General features: G+C 42.6%; 1 protein-coding gene across 1 annotated transcript in view; it reads right to left on the bottom strand.

Moving 5' to 3' along the window:
- The window catches only part of LOC124555131 (constitutive coactivator of PPAR-gamma-like protein 1 homolog), a 217321-nt gene that overhangs the window by 16762 nt on the left and 185477 nt on the right, over nucleotides 1-15082 (bottom strand). The window lies entirely within an intron of this gene.

Below are 15082 nucleotides of genomic sequence, written 5' to 3'. Positions count from 1 at the left end.
GGGTGTGGGGGGGTGGGTGAGAGGGGGGAGAGGGTGTGGGGGTGGGTGAGAGGGGGGAGAGAGTGTGTGGGTGGGTGAGAGGGGGGAGAGTGTGTGTGGGTGGGTGCGGGGGGGGGGGGGGGGGGGGGGGGGTGCGGGGGATTGGGGGGGGGGTGCGTGTGGGTGGGTGGGGGGGAGATTGTGTGGGTGGGGGGGGAGGAGAGTGTGTGTGGGTGGGTGGGGGGGAGAGAGTGTGTGGGTGGGGGGGGGGAGAGAGTGTGGGTGGGGGGGGGGCGCGTGTGTGAGTGGGGGGGGAGAGTGTGTGGGTGGGGGGGGGGGGGAGAGGGAAGTGTGTGGGTGGGGGGGGGGAGAGTGTGTGGGTGGGGGGGGGAGAGAGTGTGTGGGTGGGGGGGAGAGAGGTGTGTGGGTGGGGGGGGGGGGAGAGAGTGTGTGGGTGGGGGGGGGGGGAGAGAGTGTGTGGGTGGGGGGGGGAGAGAGTGTGTGGGTGGGGGGGACAGAGAGTGTGTGGGTGGGGGGGACAGAGAGTGTGTGGGTGGGGGGGACAGAGTGTGTGGGTGGGGGGGACAGAGAGTGTGTGGGTGGGGGGGACAGAGAGTGTGTGGGTAGGGGGGACAGAGAGTGTGTGGGTGGGGGGGACAGAGAGTGTGTGGGTGGGGGGGACAGAGAGTGTGTGGGTGGGGGGGAGAGAGAGAGTGTGTGGGTGGGGGGAGAGAGAGAGTGTGTGGGTGGGGGGGAGAGAGAGAGTGTGTGGGTGGGGGGAGAGAGAGAGAGTGTGTGGGTGGGGGGAGAGAGAGAGTGTGTGGGTGGGGGGGAGAGAGAGAGTGTGTGGGTGGGGGGAGAGAGAGAGTGTGTGGGTGGGGGGGGAGAGAGAGACAGTGTGTGGGTGGGGGGAGAGAGACAGTGTGTGGGTGGGGGGCGAGAGACAGTGTGTGGGTGGGGGGCGAGAGACAGTGTGTGGGTGGGGGGCGAGAGACAGTGTGTGGGTGGGGGGCGAGAGACAGTGTGTGGGTGGGGGGCGAGAGACAGTGTGTGGGTGGGGGGAGAGAGACAGTGTGTGGGTGGGGGGCGAGAGACAGTGTGTGGGTGGGGGGCGAGAGACAGTGTGTGGGTGGGGGGAGAGAGACAGTGTGTGGGTGGGGGGAGAGAGACAGTGTGTGGGTGGGGGGAGAGAGACAGTGTGTGGGTGGGGGGGAGAGAGACAGTGTGTGGGTGGGGGGAGAGAGACAGTGTGTGGGTGGGGGGGAGAGAGACAGTGTGTGGGTGGGGGGAGAGAGACAGTGTGTGGGTGGGGGGAGAGAGACAGTGTGTGGGTGGGGGGAGAGAGACAGTGTGTGGGTGGGGGGAGAGAGACAGTGTGTGGGTGGGGGGAGAGAGACAGTGTGTGGGTGGGGGGGAGAGAGACAGTGTGTGGGTGGGGGGAGAGAGACAGTGTGTGGGTGGGGGGAGAGAGACAGTGTGTGGGTGGGGGGAGAGAGACAGTGTGTGGGTGGGGGGGAGAGAGACAGTGTGTGGGTGGGGGGGAGAGAGACAGTGTGTGGGTGGGGGGGAGAGAGACAGTGTGTGGGTGGGGGGAGAGAGACAGTGTGTGGGTGGGGGGAGAGAGACAGTGTGTGGGTGGGGGGAGAGAGACAGTGTGTGGGTGGGGGGGGAGAGAGACAGTGTGTGGGTGGGGGGGGGAGAGAGACAGTGTGGGTGGGGGGGGAGAGAGGACAGTGTGGGTGGGGGGGAGAGAGACAGTGTGGGTGGGGGGGAGAGAGACAGTGTGGGTGGGGGGGAGAGGGAGAGTGTGGGTGGGGGGGAGAGAGAGAGTGTGGGTGGGGGGGGGGGGAAGAGAGTGTGGGTGGGGGGGGGGAGAGGGTGTGGGTGGGGGGGGGAGAGAGTGTGGGTGGGGGGGGAGAGGGTGTGGGTGGGGGGGAGAGGGTGTGGGTGGGGGGGAGAGGGTGTGGGTGGGGGGGAGAGGGGTGTGGGTGGGGGGGAGAGGGTGTGGGTGGGGGGGAGAGGGTGTGTGGGGGTGGGGGGGGGAGAGAGTGTGGGTGGGGGGGAGAGAGTGTGGGTGGGGGGGAGAGAGTGTGGGTGGGGGGGAGAGAGTGTGGGTGGGGGGGAGAGAGTGTGGGTGGGGGGGGAGAGAGTGTGGGTGGGGGGGAGAGAGTGTGGGTGGGGGGGAGAGAGTGTGGGTGGGGGGGGAGAGAGTGTGGGTGGGGGGGGAGAGTGTGGGTGGGGGGGGAGAGAGTGTGGGTGGGGGGGAGAGAGTGTGGGTGGGGGGGAGAGAGTGTGGGTGGGGGGAGGTAAGGTGGGGATAGGGAGTGAGTGTGTGTGTGAGTGTGTGTGTGTGTGTGTGTGTGTGTGAGAGAGAGAGAGAGAGAGAGAGAGAGAGAGAGAGAGAGAGAGAGAGTGCTGAAATTACCATAATTATATGTAATAAAAATGTTATCAACGTTTTTTAGATTTTTTCACACTTAATCAAATGCTTTTTTTCTTGTAGTCTGCTAATTTGACAGCGGAGAGAAAACCTCTACTTGACAGTTTTTTTTCTCATTATACACTGTTCCTTGTGAAAACTAATTATTCTCCCAAGAATGAAGTTGCATTGAGAAATCGCAATAAGTTGACTAAGATAAACTGGCAGATTGAAATTTTACACATGAAATTAACAGAACTAATTAGATTTTCCAGTGTCTTCTGTAGTGAAGTTGATAATGTACTAGCCAACAAATTTAAAATGCAGATCATCAACATTTAGCTTCTATAAATGCATGTGTTGAAGCAAATTTTGTAGTATTACATTATTCGAAAAGTGGTCAAGAAGATTTCCACGTTTCTGAAATTCCATAGTAACTCTCAAATTCTTAACACCACATTCACACTCTATGGCAGACTGGTAGACGTATAAAGACTACAAATCTAAGAACAATGAGTTCAAGATCTGAGCAACTGTCAGACATTTTTGTCACTTCTGTCAGTTCTTCTTGAGAGTGAAAAGTACCAAACTGCACCACAGTTGGATTCCATTTGTAACTATATTCAACTCTAACTAGACGAGAGCTTACATGAAAAAGGCAGCCAAGGAGAAACCACTTCCAATAAGATCATGAGTTCAACAACACAAATGTAAGCACTGGAAAAAATCTCACCTTTTGATGAGTTACATCATCACAAAAAATTTTCATATGTATGTTTCACTTCTCTGTGCATTACTGTTTCTAGCTTTGCATCATTTATTCACGTTTAAAGCACATTTGTAACATTAAGATAGGCATTAAAGCTATAACCTAGCAAGCTGCAACCATGCCACTGGCTGCGATTACATTCCTTTTTGTTCCTACTCAGTTTTCAATTTTCAGCTAGTTACTTATGGAGTGCATATATACGAGGGCGTGCTGAAAAGCAATGCCTCTGAATTTTTCTGGGAAAACTCTTAAAGCTTTTTAAGTAACATGCACTTTATAAACATTCTACATTTTTGTTCTTCATGTCTACACATTTATTTCTCAACATAGTCATCCTAGTGACAAAACACATTTCTTCCAAAGAGAGACCATTTTATTGGTACCGACACTGTAGAACATTTTATATTGTTGACGGAGCCACAACTTCACCTCCGCCCACACTGCGTCATTGCTGTCAAAGTGAAGTCCTTGAAGATGTTCTTTAACTACAGCATGTAATAGTAGATAAAGACTGAGCAACAGTTGAGGCTGGGTAAAAAGAAACCCAACACCTACCAACAATGTTGCCAGCTTTCAACCGCACAGCCCAAATGGAAATGGCTGCAGGTGAAAACAATAGCCATCTAACAGAGCTGTGACAATACGGAGGGGATTACCACAGAGATGTTTACATAATCACGTTATGTGATCACGTTATGTGACTGGCTGAGGCAAGTGCACAAAACTGCCTTATCCAGCCCACTGCAACTGTCCTGGACCAACTTACGCAGACTCTACTATGACTGGCGGAGTGACTTTGTGACAAGGGGTCCAGTTTTTGTATTTTAAATCTCACACCGTGACCGCTCATCTCAGGAAAGAGATGTACCATGCATTTCATTTGTCAGACATGCTGCGCCATGTAGAGGCAGCTGGGTGGAGCTTCTGCACACATGTAGTTCCTTCTGATGCCGTTGCTTACCAATGCTATTACTTACACTTTCGTAAAATGAGGGAAACTGTAAATTATGAGAAGTTTCTGTTAAAGATACATCTAAAACAGGTATGTACATTTGTTTGTTGGGCAAATTACTCTAGAATATTGACTAAATCAAGCCACGTTTATTGAACATATGAAACAAAAACTGAAATGCACGCACTTTGTGTGGTGATTTTGTGACCCACCAACTTGTCAAAAAGTCACCCCGCCATGGTTTGAGGTTAAATTTTATCACGTTTTTTTGTCTTTGCAGCGCTGAAAGGAAGATGAAGACTTATAAAAAGAAATTAGGTGCAAGGGCCCATAGAAATTACTCTCCAGAGACGTTAGATAATGCCGTTACATTTGTATTAACAAAGAAAATTACCCTGCGAGCAGCATCTGAAAGGTTAGTGGCCATTCTTTAATTTTTCATACACTGTCACACTGGAAGTAGATGTTTTATTAGATAAGGCTAAAGTAGATGTTTAGATGACCATCTGTTTGGCATTTTAAAGCAAATTCTTCTGCTTGAATAGGAAGCAAAATAAAGCTATGTACACTAGGCAGTTGCCTACGTTCATCTATTTTGTATACAAACTTTACTGTCATAAAATGGGTTTTTAAACTGAAGTGTAACTTCTGGCATTTTTCCTTGATAAAGGAAACATTTATGCGAATTTTAAGCCTACCTTCTTAAAATTCTGATGATATTTAGATTTTTGGCAATTTTTTTCTATTAAACATCTTTTAAAAGCGGTTTTTTTTTTCTGAATTGTACCATATATATGTTTTATATGTTCTTGTTTTTGCTTTTGGGTTCAATGTTCATCAATACACATTGTGGAACAAAACCAAAGAGATAAAAGGTTTGGCCACCCTAAACCCAGAGAGAGCCAAACCTAAAAGACAGCATGGCAGTCAACCTACTTTCACAAAAGAAGAAGACGATACGTTTGTTGCTCATTCCATTGCAATGGCAGCTTACGGTCTCCCAATGACGTAATTTGGTTTGCACTGTGTCGGTGAAATCATATCTAGATCGAACCGGAAGAAAACTTCCCACATTTGGAAATAGAAACATACTTGGGAGAGAGTGGACCACGTCATTTATGAAGCGGCACAAGGATGTTCTCCCAAACGCGTCGTCAAAAATATCACCTATGCAAGAGCCAGGACTGACAATGAAGTGATTGACACATATTTTGAGGAGTTAAAGGGTATTCCACAAACAAATGTCCAGGACAATCGAGGACGTACATTACTAATTGTTTATTCTGTAAACCAAATTATTACTCTAACATACAGTTCAGAAAAAAATTTATAAAATCTAACTTGGCAGTTTTTCAGACCATTATGTAGTTTCTCAAATACTAAATTTTTCTTATGTTGGTCTTCATAAGGCCACACCACCCCATAAATTTCAGTTTGCGTACCAATCTATACTAACATTTCTTTTAAAGTCTGGGCTCAGAAATCTTAGTAGTAATATCTATGTAAGAAGTTTGTGTAGTAAGTACAGGTCTGTAGCTTATATCTGCACACTTAGTGTATGCTCTTATTTAGCTAATATATTAAACTGAATTAGTGACTGGTATTAACTTCTAAATAATTTTGACTCTGGTTGTGTATTGTATCAAAGTGAACTTTCATTTATTTGTGTCATATATCAAGAGAAATTGTGTGTCCACTACCTACATTAACTGTAATAATGATATGGTTGTGTCTTAACTCAATTTCATAATAATTAGTAGTACAGGGAAGGGGCCTGCCTGAGAAAATCGTTATTTGTGAGAACTGGATCTGGTCTTTTGTCATATATACTGCCAATAAATGTAGAAAAAGGCACGTTAATTAAAAGTTGTGGGAATATTTCCTGAAACACATGTTTTCAGCAGTCCAATGAACTTTCTTCACACTAAAGGGAACAATAAGGTTTCGCAGGTAGGTCATCTCATCTCACAAGTGATGCTTCTGAGTGAGGGAACAGTCCTACCCTGGTACTATTAGAATGAACTCATGCATTTAAGGACAATTACATGTGGTAGAACTTACACATTTTCTGACTGTGATGTCAATATTTAAAGTGACTTCGAATGTAAGAACTGCGGTTTAAAAAGGCGAGTGACGGTGAGTAGTGCATAAATGACAATTCAAATGACATAATAGCGACACGAAAAGGATTAGAACCACTACACAGGACCCTAATAAGAAAGGACAGAATTAACCTGACTAATGGAAGGTGACTCAGAAGGATGCAGATCTCTGATTTAGTAGCCACCATCTTGAATATAGTTCCTGCCAATACGAGTTCAAGACTGAGCGACCATGGTTGAACACATGGCACCCGATGAGGAACCAGCATGTGCCCAGCAATAAAAAATGCTGTAGACTGACATAGGAATATGGGAAGGAGTAACGAACAGATGACAGTGATTAAGGTAAAGTGTTATTGTTACTAAGTGTTGTTGGTAAACTGTTCCTGCTACAAGGTGTTGTTCCTGATTTTGTCAAAATGAGTGACAGGGATGTGAAACACAATGTGTTTGAGGTTGTTGGATGGGCAGCAGAAATTAAAATTGATCTTGCTCTGACAATATGTTTGCGGACAGGAGCAAGAACTATATTTTGGCAAGGGAAAAGATGTAGTAATTAAAATTGAAATTGTGATCACACTCGAGCGCAATTGGAAGAATCTAACATATACGATGAAGTAAATGGTAGTCAAGTCATTGACAAAATGACCAGATCTCCACCTACTATGTACTGTGATAATGAGATACAAGGAAGGGAAGCAGGAGTAATAAGTGATGTAGGTATACAGCCAAAAGTATAAACAAGAAGACTTATAGGACAAGGACAGGTATATGTTGATAGCAATAAATTGTTAGTGAATGCTTTGAGTAAAATGAATGGAAAAATGGTCAATAACTTTAAAGATGATTTCAAGTGATGATGAATATAACACTGGCAGTTTCAGGGTAGGAAAGAATAAAAATGGCAGTGACATTAAACAATAAACTAGTTAAATGATGGTTGACATTATTAATTTGGCCAAGAAGATAAATTCAGTCAAAGTTTGTCCAGAAAATAAATTAGAAAAAGTGGATAAAGAAATAGATGTAAACGTAAATAATGTTAGCAAAGAACATGAAGCTAGAAAAGATAAAATTGTGAAATATTGTGAAAAGAGGACGCAAGCAGTTGCTGGCTCTTGCTGGAAAACACTGAATGGCTAAAGAAAGTCTGTGCTGAAAATTGGAATGAGTTACAATCTCAAACTGAAAATTGAAAGTAGAATTGAATAATAAAATTGAAGTAGAAAACAAATGCATGTTCACTGTTGAGAAAAAAAACTGTAGAGGTGAAACAAACTGTAGAACAATATGAAGTTAAACCTGTTAAAATTGAAAACAAAGTTAGTAATGGTCAGAGTGTAAACCACACTGTATGTAATGTGTCCAATGAAGCACTTTTATTAGATGTAAGAAATTTAATAATTTTAAACATTACAATAAACTGCATTTTCTTAGAAAATTTAATTATTTATATAAGCTGGAGAAACAGAGAGAAAATTTATTTTGTCAGATGTTATTTAAAGAAAGATGCTTATGGATGGGCACCTGAAGTTACAGATTAGTGTAAATCATTGTAAGAATTTACGAAATTATTTTTGGAGAAATATTGCTCTTGGGATGATTGGCAAAACAGTGTGAGTGAATTTTGCGCTGGTGAAAGATATACGACTCCAGAGGACAGACTATAAAACGTTTCTGTCAGTATTGGATCAACAAACTTAAGTATCTGGATAAGGAACTAGAGAGTGAAGCTATTATAATGGACTGGAACACAAATTACACCAAAGACCCATTGGTAGCACTGTCAAAAACAGTATCTTATCATTTCAGGCATTGTATGTCAAAGTGCTAACGTTTTTCCGAGGGTAAGTGACAAATAGATTGGTAAATCTCTCAAGAAGTAAAGTACGACACCAAAATAAAGTGTTTTTAAGAAACGTGGTTTCATGGTAATAGATTTTTGAATAAAGGGAAACATTGTGTTCAGCATGTGGCATGTGAATTTACAGACAATGAAATACAGGTAAACTCTGTCAGTATCTACAGAAACGCCCATTACTGCTTCGAAGATTAAAATAAAACATAGTGATACAGTTTTCTCAAAACGAAAGTGATGTAAATGATAGGTGAATGTGAGTGTTGTAAAATATGTGGAGTGCCAGATAGTTTACATGAAGACAGTGAGGTATCTAATGGATTAGCCAGGAAACTTATCATTAATTGTGCCAGTTGTAATTATACTCATTCACTTTGGAATTCTGATAAGTGTAAAGATAATTATTTTGAAGTGAATGTTAGGTCGTTTTATGGATTGAGAGCTATTGGCAAAGGACACATTGCAGCAGAAACAAAGTCTGCCGTGATGAATATGCCACATCCACCTTGTAAAATCAACAAGTATGCAGGATTTATTGGAGCTGCTGTGGAATCTGTTGCATGGGAGTCAATGAAGGGTGCTACAAATGAAGCTGTTGAAATAAATGATGACTGACATACCAGTAGCCTGTGATGGCACTTGGCAGAATTGCGGCTACAGTTCTAAGAATACTGTTGCTATGGTGACCAGTGTAGATACTGGGAAGGTAATAGATTTCCAGGTTTTAACGAAACATTGTTATAAGAGTAAATCAGAGAATGAAGACTGGCATATCTGTGACAGAAAGTATGAAGGAACAAGTGGTGGTATGGAGGCCTCTGCAGCCACCGAAATTTTTATTTGATCTGTGGACGAAAGGGGAGTGTGTTACACTAAAGTTTTTAGCTGATGGAGACTAAAAAAGCATATAACAGTGTAGTAACCACTCAGCCTTATGGTGAGGAGATTATCACAAAACTGGAGCGTGTTGGTCATGTCCAGGAGAGGATGGGCACCAGGTTGAGGAAGTTGAAAAAGTTTGACGCAGGTTGACAGACAAAATGATTGATGAACTACAGCAGTATTATGGGATGGTCATAAGAAATAATACTGAGAATTTGATGAAAATGAAACAGGCAGTATGGGCTACCGTCTTCCACAGACTGTCAACTGATGAAAAACCAGTACACCACTTTTGCCCTCATGGACCTGATTCATGGTGAAATTACCACAATGCCCAGTACTCAAACAGTTCATACAGCCATACACATTCCATCCCAGCAACAATAATGGATATCATAAAACCTATTTACAAAGACCTGTCAAATCCTGAATTACTGAATAGTGTCTGCGTGGTCACACTCAAAATCCCAATGAGTCATTAAATAATCTTATATGGACTCGCCTACCAAAATATGTCTTTGTTGGAATGAAAACATTAAAGTGGGGGTCAGTGCTGCTGTTATTGCTTTTAATGATGACAACTTTTGTAGGGTAAAAGTGCAACAGCATATGGGAATTAATCCTGGAGCAAACTTCATCAGAGAACTTGAACAGATGGACAAGGTTCCCATTGATACAGGGTGTATACATGGACAAAGAGGGGGGGGGGGGGGGGGGGGGGGGGGGGGAATTCCCGGATTTCCCGGTTGAAAATACACTTTCTCGACGGTGAAAATACACGTTTTCCATGTTAAGTGACAGTATACTTTTCCTCAGCACTATAAAACTTATCAATCCTTTGATGGTTTATGGTTTTATACACTGACGTAAAATTTCCTGACACTTTAGAAAATGAAACTCAGGGGAAAAATACACATTTTGGAAAGATCTTTTATGTGCAGCAACACGTACGCTGAATATTTTCGTGTTACGAAGGTATAAATTCGAATTCCACCAAACACAGCATGTTACTTTCCGAAGCACTAAAATCGAGATTGCGACGTGCTTTTGTAAGCCAGTTACAGCTCATGTCACGTGATCTCGTCAGCTGATGACAGCATAGGACACGTGATGTAGTCAGCCAAAAGCAAGATCACTCATAAGAAGCGCGAACACACAAATAAGAAAAGTTAATGGCTTAAATTAATATACATATTGTTGCTACAAAAAAAGCAAAGCTTTCACATATAATATTGGGACTGCCAAGGGGGAGGTTACCATGAGAAAAAGATTGAATAATCAACGAAAGGATAACGTTCTACGAGTCGGGGCGTGGAATGTCAGAAGCTTGAACGTGGTAGGGAAACTAGAAAATCTGAAAAGGAAAATGCAAAGGCTCAATCTAGATATAGTAGGGGTCAGTGAAGTGAAGTGGAAGGAAGACAAGGATTTCTGGTCGGATGAGTATCGGGTAATATCAACAGCAGCAGAAAATGGTATAACAGGTGTAGGATTCGTTATGAATAGGAAGGTGGGGCAGAGGGTGTGTTACTGTGAACGGTTCAGTGACCGGGTTGTTCTAATCAGAATTGACAGCAGACCAACACCGACAACGATAGTTCAGGTATACATGCCGATGTCGCAAGCTGAAGATGAACAGATAGAGAAAGTGTATGAGGATATTGGAAGGGTAATGCAGTGTGTAAAGGGGGACGAAAATCTAATAGTCATGGGCGACTGGAATGCAGTTGTAGGGGAAGGAGTAGAAGAAAAGGTTACAGGAGAATATGGGCTTGGGACAAGGAATGAAAGAGGAGAAAGACTAATTGAGTTCTGTAACAAGTTTCAGCTAGTAATAGCGAATACCCTGTTCAAGAATCACAAGAGGAGGAGGTATACTTGGAATAGGCCGGGAGATACGGGAAGATTTCAATTAGATTACATCATGGTCAGACAGAGATTCCGAAATCAGATACTGGATTGTAAGGCGTACCCAGGAGCAGATATAGACTCAGATCACAATATAGTAGTGATGAAGAGTAGGTTGAAGTTCAAGACATTAGTCAGGAAGAATCAATACGCAAAGACGTGGGATACGGAAGTACTAAGGAATGACGAGATACGTTTGAAGTTCTCTAACGCTATAGATACAGCAATAAGGAATAGCGCAGTAGGCAGTACAGTTGAAGAGAAATGGACATCTCTAAAAAGGGCCATCACAGAAGTTGGGAAGGAAAACATAGGTACAAAGAAGGTAGCTGCGAAGAAACCATGGGTAACAGAAGAAATACTTCAGTTGATTGATGAAAGGAGGAAGTACAAAGATGTTCCGGGAAAATCAGGAATACAGAAATACAAGTCGCTGAGGAATGAAATAAATAGGAAGTGCAGGGAAGCTAAGACGAAATGGCTGCAGGAAAAATGTGAAGACATTGAAAAAGATATGATTGTCAGAAGGACAGACTCAGCATACAGGAAATTCAAAACAACCTTTGGTGACATTAAAAGCAACAGTGGTAACATTAAGAGTGCAAAGGGAATTCCACTGTTAAATGCAGAGGAGAGAGCAGATAGGTGGAAAGAATACATTGAAAGCCTCTATGAGGGTGAAGATTTGTCTGATGTGATAGAAGAAGAAACAGGAGTCGATTTAGAAGAGATAGGGGATCCAGTATTAGAATCGGAATTTAAAAGAGCTTTGGAGGACTTACGGTCAAATAAGGCAGAAGGGATAGATAACATTCCATCAGAATTTCTAAAATCATTGGGGGAAGTGGCAACAAAACGACTATTCACGTTGGTGTGTAGAATATATGAGTCTGGCGATATACCATCTGACTTTCGGAAAAGCATCATCCACACAATTCCGAAGACGGCAAGAGCTGACAAGTGCGAGAATTATCGCACAATCAGCTTAACAGCTCATGCATCGAAGCTGCTTACAAGAATAATATACAGAAAAATGGAAAAGAAAATTGAGAATGCGCTAGGTGACGATCAGTTTGGCTTTAGGAAAAGTAAAGGGACGAGAGAGGCAATTCTGAGTTACGGCTAATAATGGAAGCAAGGGTAAAGAAAAATCAAGACACTTTCATAGGATTTGTCGACCTGGAAAAAGCGTTCGACAATATAAAATGGTGCAAGCTGTTCGAGATTCTGAAAAAAGTAGGGGTAAGCTATAGGGAGAGACGGGTCATATACAATATGTACAACAACCAAGAGCTAATAATAAGAGTGGACGATCAAGAACGAAGTGCTCGTATTAAGAAGGGTGTAAGACAAGGCTGTAGCCTTTCGCCCCTACTCTTCAATCTGTACATCGAGGAAGCAATGATGGAAATAAAAGAAAGGTTCAGGAGTGGAATTAAAATACAAGGTGAAAGGATATCAATGATACGATTCGCTGATGACATTGCTATTCTGAGTGAAAGTGAAGAAGAATTAAATGATCTGCTGAACGGAATGAACAGTCTAATGACTACACAGTATGGTTTGAGAGTAAATCGGAGAAAGACGAAGGTAATGAGAATTAGTAGAAATGAGAACAGCGAGAAACTTAACATTAGGATTGATGGTCACAAAGTCAATGAAGTTAAGGAATTCTGCTACCTAGGGAGTAAAATAACCAATGACGGACGGAGCAAGGAGGACATCAAAAGCAGACTCGCTATGGCAAAAAAGGCATTTCTGGCCAAGAGAAGTCTACTAATATCAAATACCAGCCTTAATTTGAGGAAGAAATTTCTGAGGATGTACGTCTGGAGTACAGCACTGCATGGTAGTGAAACATGGACTGTGGGAAATACAGAACAGAAGAGAATCGAAGCATTTGAGATGTGGTGCTATAGACGAATGTTGAAAATTAGGTGGACTGAAGGTAAGGAATGAGGTGGTTTACGCAGAACAGGAGAGGAAAGGAATATGTGGTAAACACTGATAAGGAGAAGGGACAGGATGATAGGACATCTGCTAAGACATGAGGGAATGACTTCCATGGCACTAGAGGGAGCTGTAGAGTGCAAAAACTGTGGAGGAAGACAGAGATTGGAATACATCAAGCAAATAATTGAGAACGTAGGTTGCAAGTGCTACTCTGAGATGAAGAGGTTAGCACAGGAAAGGAATTCGTGGCGGGCTGCATCAAACCAGTCAGTAGACTGATGACAAAAAAATAAAATAAAATAAATGGTCTCTAAGATTAATAAGCTGCAAGAGAAGCTAAGCTTCCACATATAATGTTGATCTTTTTTGCGCGTCATATATCACATAATATTGAGCAAGCAGTAAAAGAAACAAAAGAAAAATTCAGAGTATGTATTAAAATTCATGGAGAAGAAATAAAAACTTTGAGGTTCGCCGATGACATTGTAATTTTGTCAGAGACAGCAAAGGACCTGGAAGAGCAGTTGAACGGAATGGACAGTGTCTGGAAAGAAGGATATAAGATGAACATCAACAAAAGCAAAACGAGGATAATGGAATGTAGTCGAATTAAGTCGGGTGATGCTGAGGGAATTAGATTAGGAAATGAAACACTTAAAGTAGTAAAGGAGTTTTGCTATTTGGGGAGCAAAATAACTGATGATTGTCGAAGTAGAGAAGATATAAAATGTAGACTGGCAATGGTAAGGAAAGCGTTTCTGAAGAAGAGAAATTTGTTAACATGGAGTATAGATTTAAGTTTCAGAAAGTCGTTTCTGAAAGTATTTGTATGGAGTGTAGCCATGTATTGAAGTGAAACATGGACGATAAATAGTTTGGACAAGAAGAAAATAGAAGCTTTTGAAATGTGGTGCTACAGAAGAATGCTGAAGATTAGATGGGTAGATCACATAATTAATGAGGAGGTATTGAATAGAATTGGTCAGAAGAGGAGTTGGTGTTGACAAGAAGGAAGGACCAGTTGGTAGGACATGTTCTGAGGCATCAAGGGATCACAAATTTAGCATTGGAGGGCAGCGTGGAGGGTAAAATCCTAGAGGGAGACCAAGAGATGAATACACTAAGCAGATTCAGAAGGATGTACGTTGCAGTAAGTACTGGGAGATGAAGCAGCTTGCACAGGATAGAGTAGCATGGAGAGCTGCATCAAACCAGTCTCAGGACTGAAGACCACAACAACAACAACAACAACAACAACAACAACATATCACATAAATGTGCCACTAAAATTTTTAATAACGACATAAATGTCTGATCTGGGCTCGAAATTCTTCAGATGGTTGTCCCCAAAGAATCGATTTTTAAATGAGAGTCAAATGCTCTGTGATTTAAGAAATTCGTCGTACATTCTCGCACATAGTTTATCTTGCATAAAAGAAAATTTACTTGGAAAGTAACGTTTTTCAAAGTAATACTCGCTATATTTTTCCGTGACCTATTAGAAATAGGTTCGTTTCAGCGGTTGCCAGAGAGCACCAGATACAGGTGTCACTGCACTTGCGCAGCTACAATGACGCAGGAAGCCCGAATGTTCGTACGTGTGAAACATTAAAAGCTCTTGCATTAAAACTAATCTAATGTAAACAGCTGTCATGCCACGCTCATTGGAGGCAGTTTGTTGTTAAGAAGCATTGCATAGTCTTTGTAACGCCTTTGACACACTTTGCCGTTGGCAGACGCTTGTATGAGCACTGTGATTTGTTGTTGTATATGGCGCATTTCCTTTGTGATGTAAGTTTAATTTTCGTTTTTCTCTCTCGTTCATGTTTTGTTGCTGCAGTATTATTCTGCAGAAGTGGGATATAATAATATTCTTTGTTAGAAAAATTTAACTGAAAACTAAAACAATGAAAAATTCCCTGGTTTTTCCCGGTTTTCCCCCCCACATGAAAAAATTCCCGGGTTTTTCCCGGATCTCCCGGTTGTCCCTGGTCGTATACACCCTGTGATAAAGCAGAGTATGCAGCACAGTTGGCCACTAAGGAGCCCAGAAAGAATAAAAGAAGAAACAAACTTTAAAAAAATATCAAGAGAATGATACACAGTATGGTGCAGGGTGCTTCTGAGTGACTAAAAGTAAAAAATTAAGCATATATTGAGTGAGTTACAGTTCTTTGAAACTTTAGAAGCTGTTCCTGAAAATTTACATTTTCTGTTGCATTTTTCCCTAAATCTCAGTAACAGCTTCGAGTAGAGTATT

The sequence above is a fragment of the Schistocerca americana genome, chromosome X (genome assembly GCF_021461395.2).
Source record: "Schistocerca americana isolate TAMUIC-IGC-003095 chromosome X, iqSchAmer2.1, whole genome shotgun sequence".
NCBI classification, from domain to species: domain Eukaryota; kingdom Metazoa; phylum Arthropoda; class Insecta; order Orthoptera; family Acrididae; genus Schistocerca; species Schistocerca americana.
The sequence above is the reverse complement of the archived record's forward strand: the minus strand, read 5'-3'. Positions and strand labels throughout refer to the sequence as shown.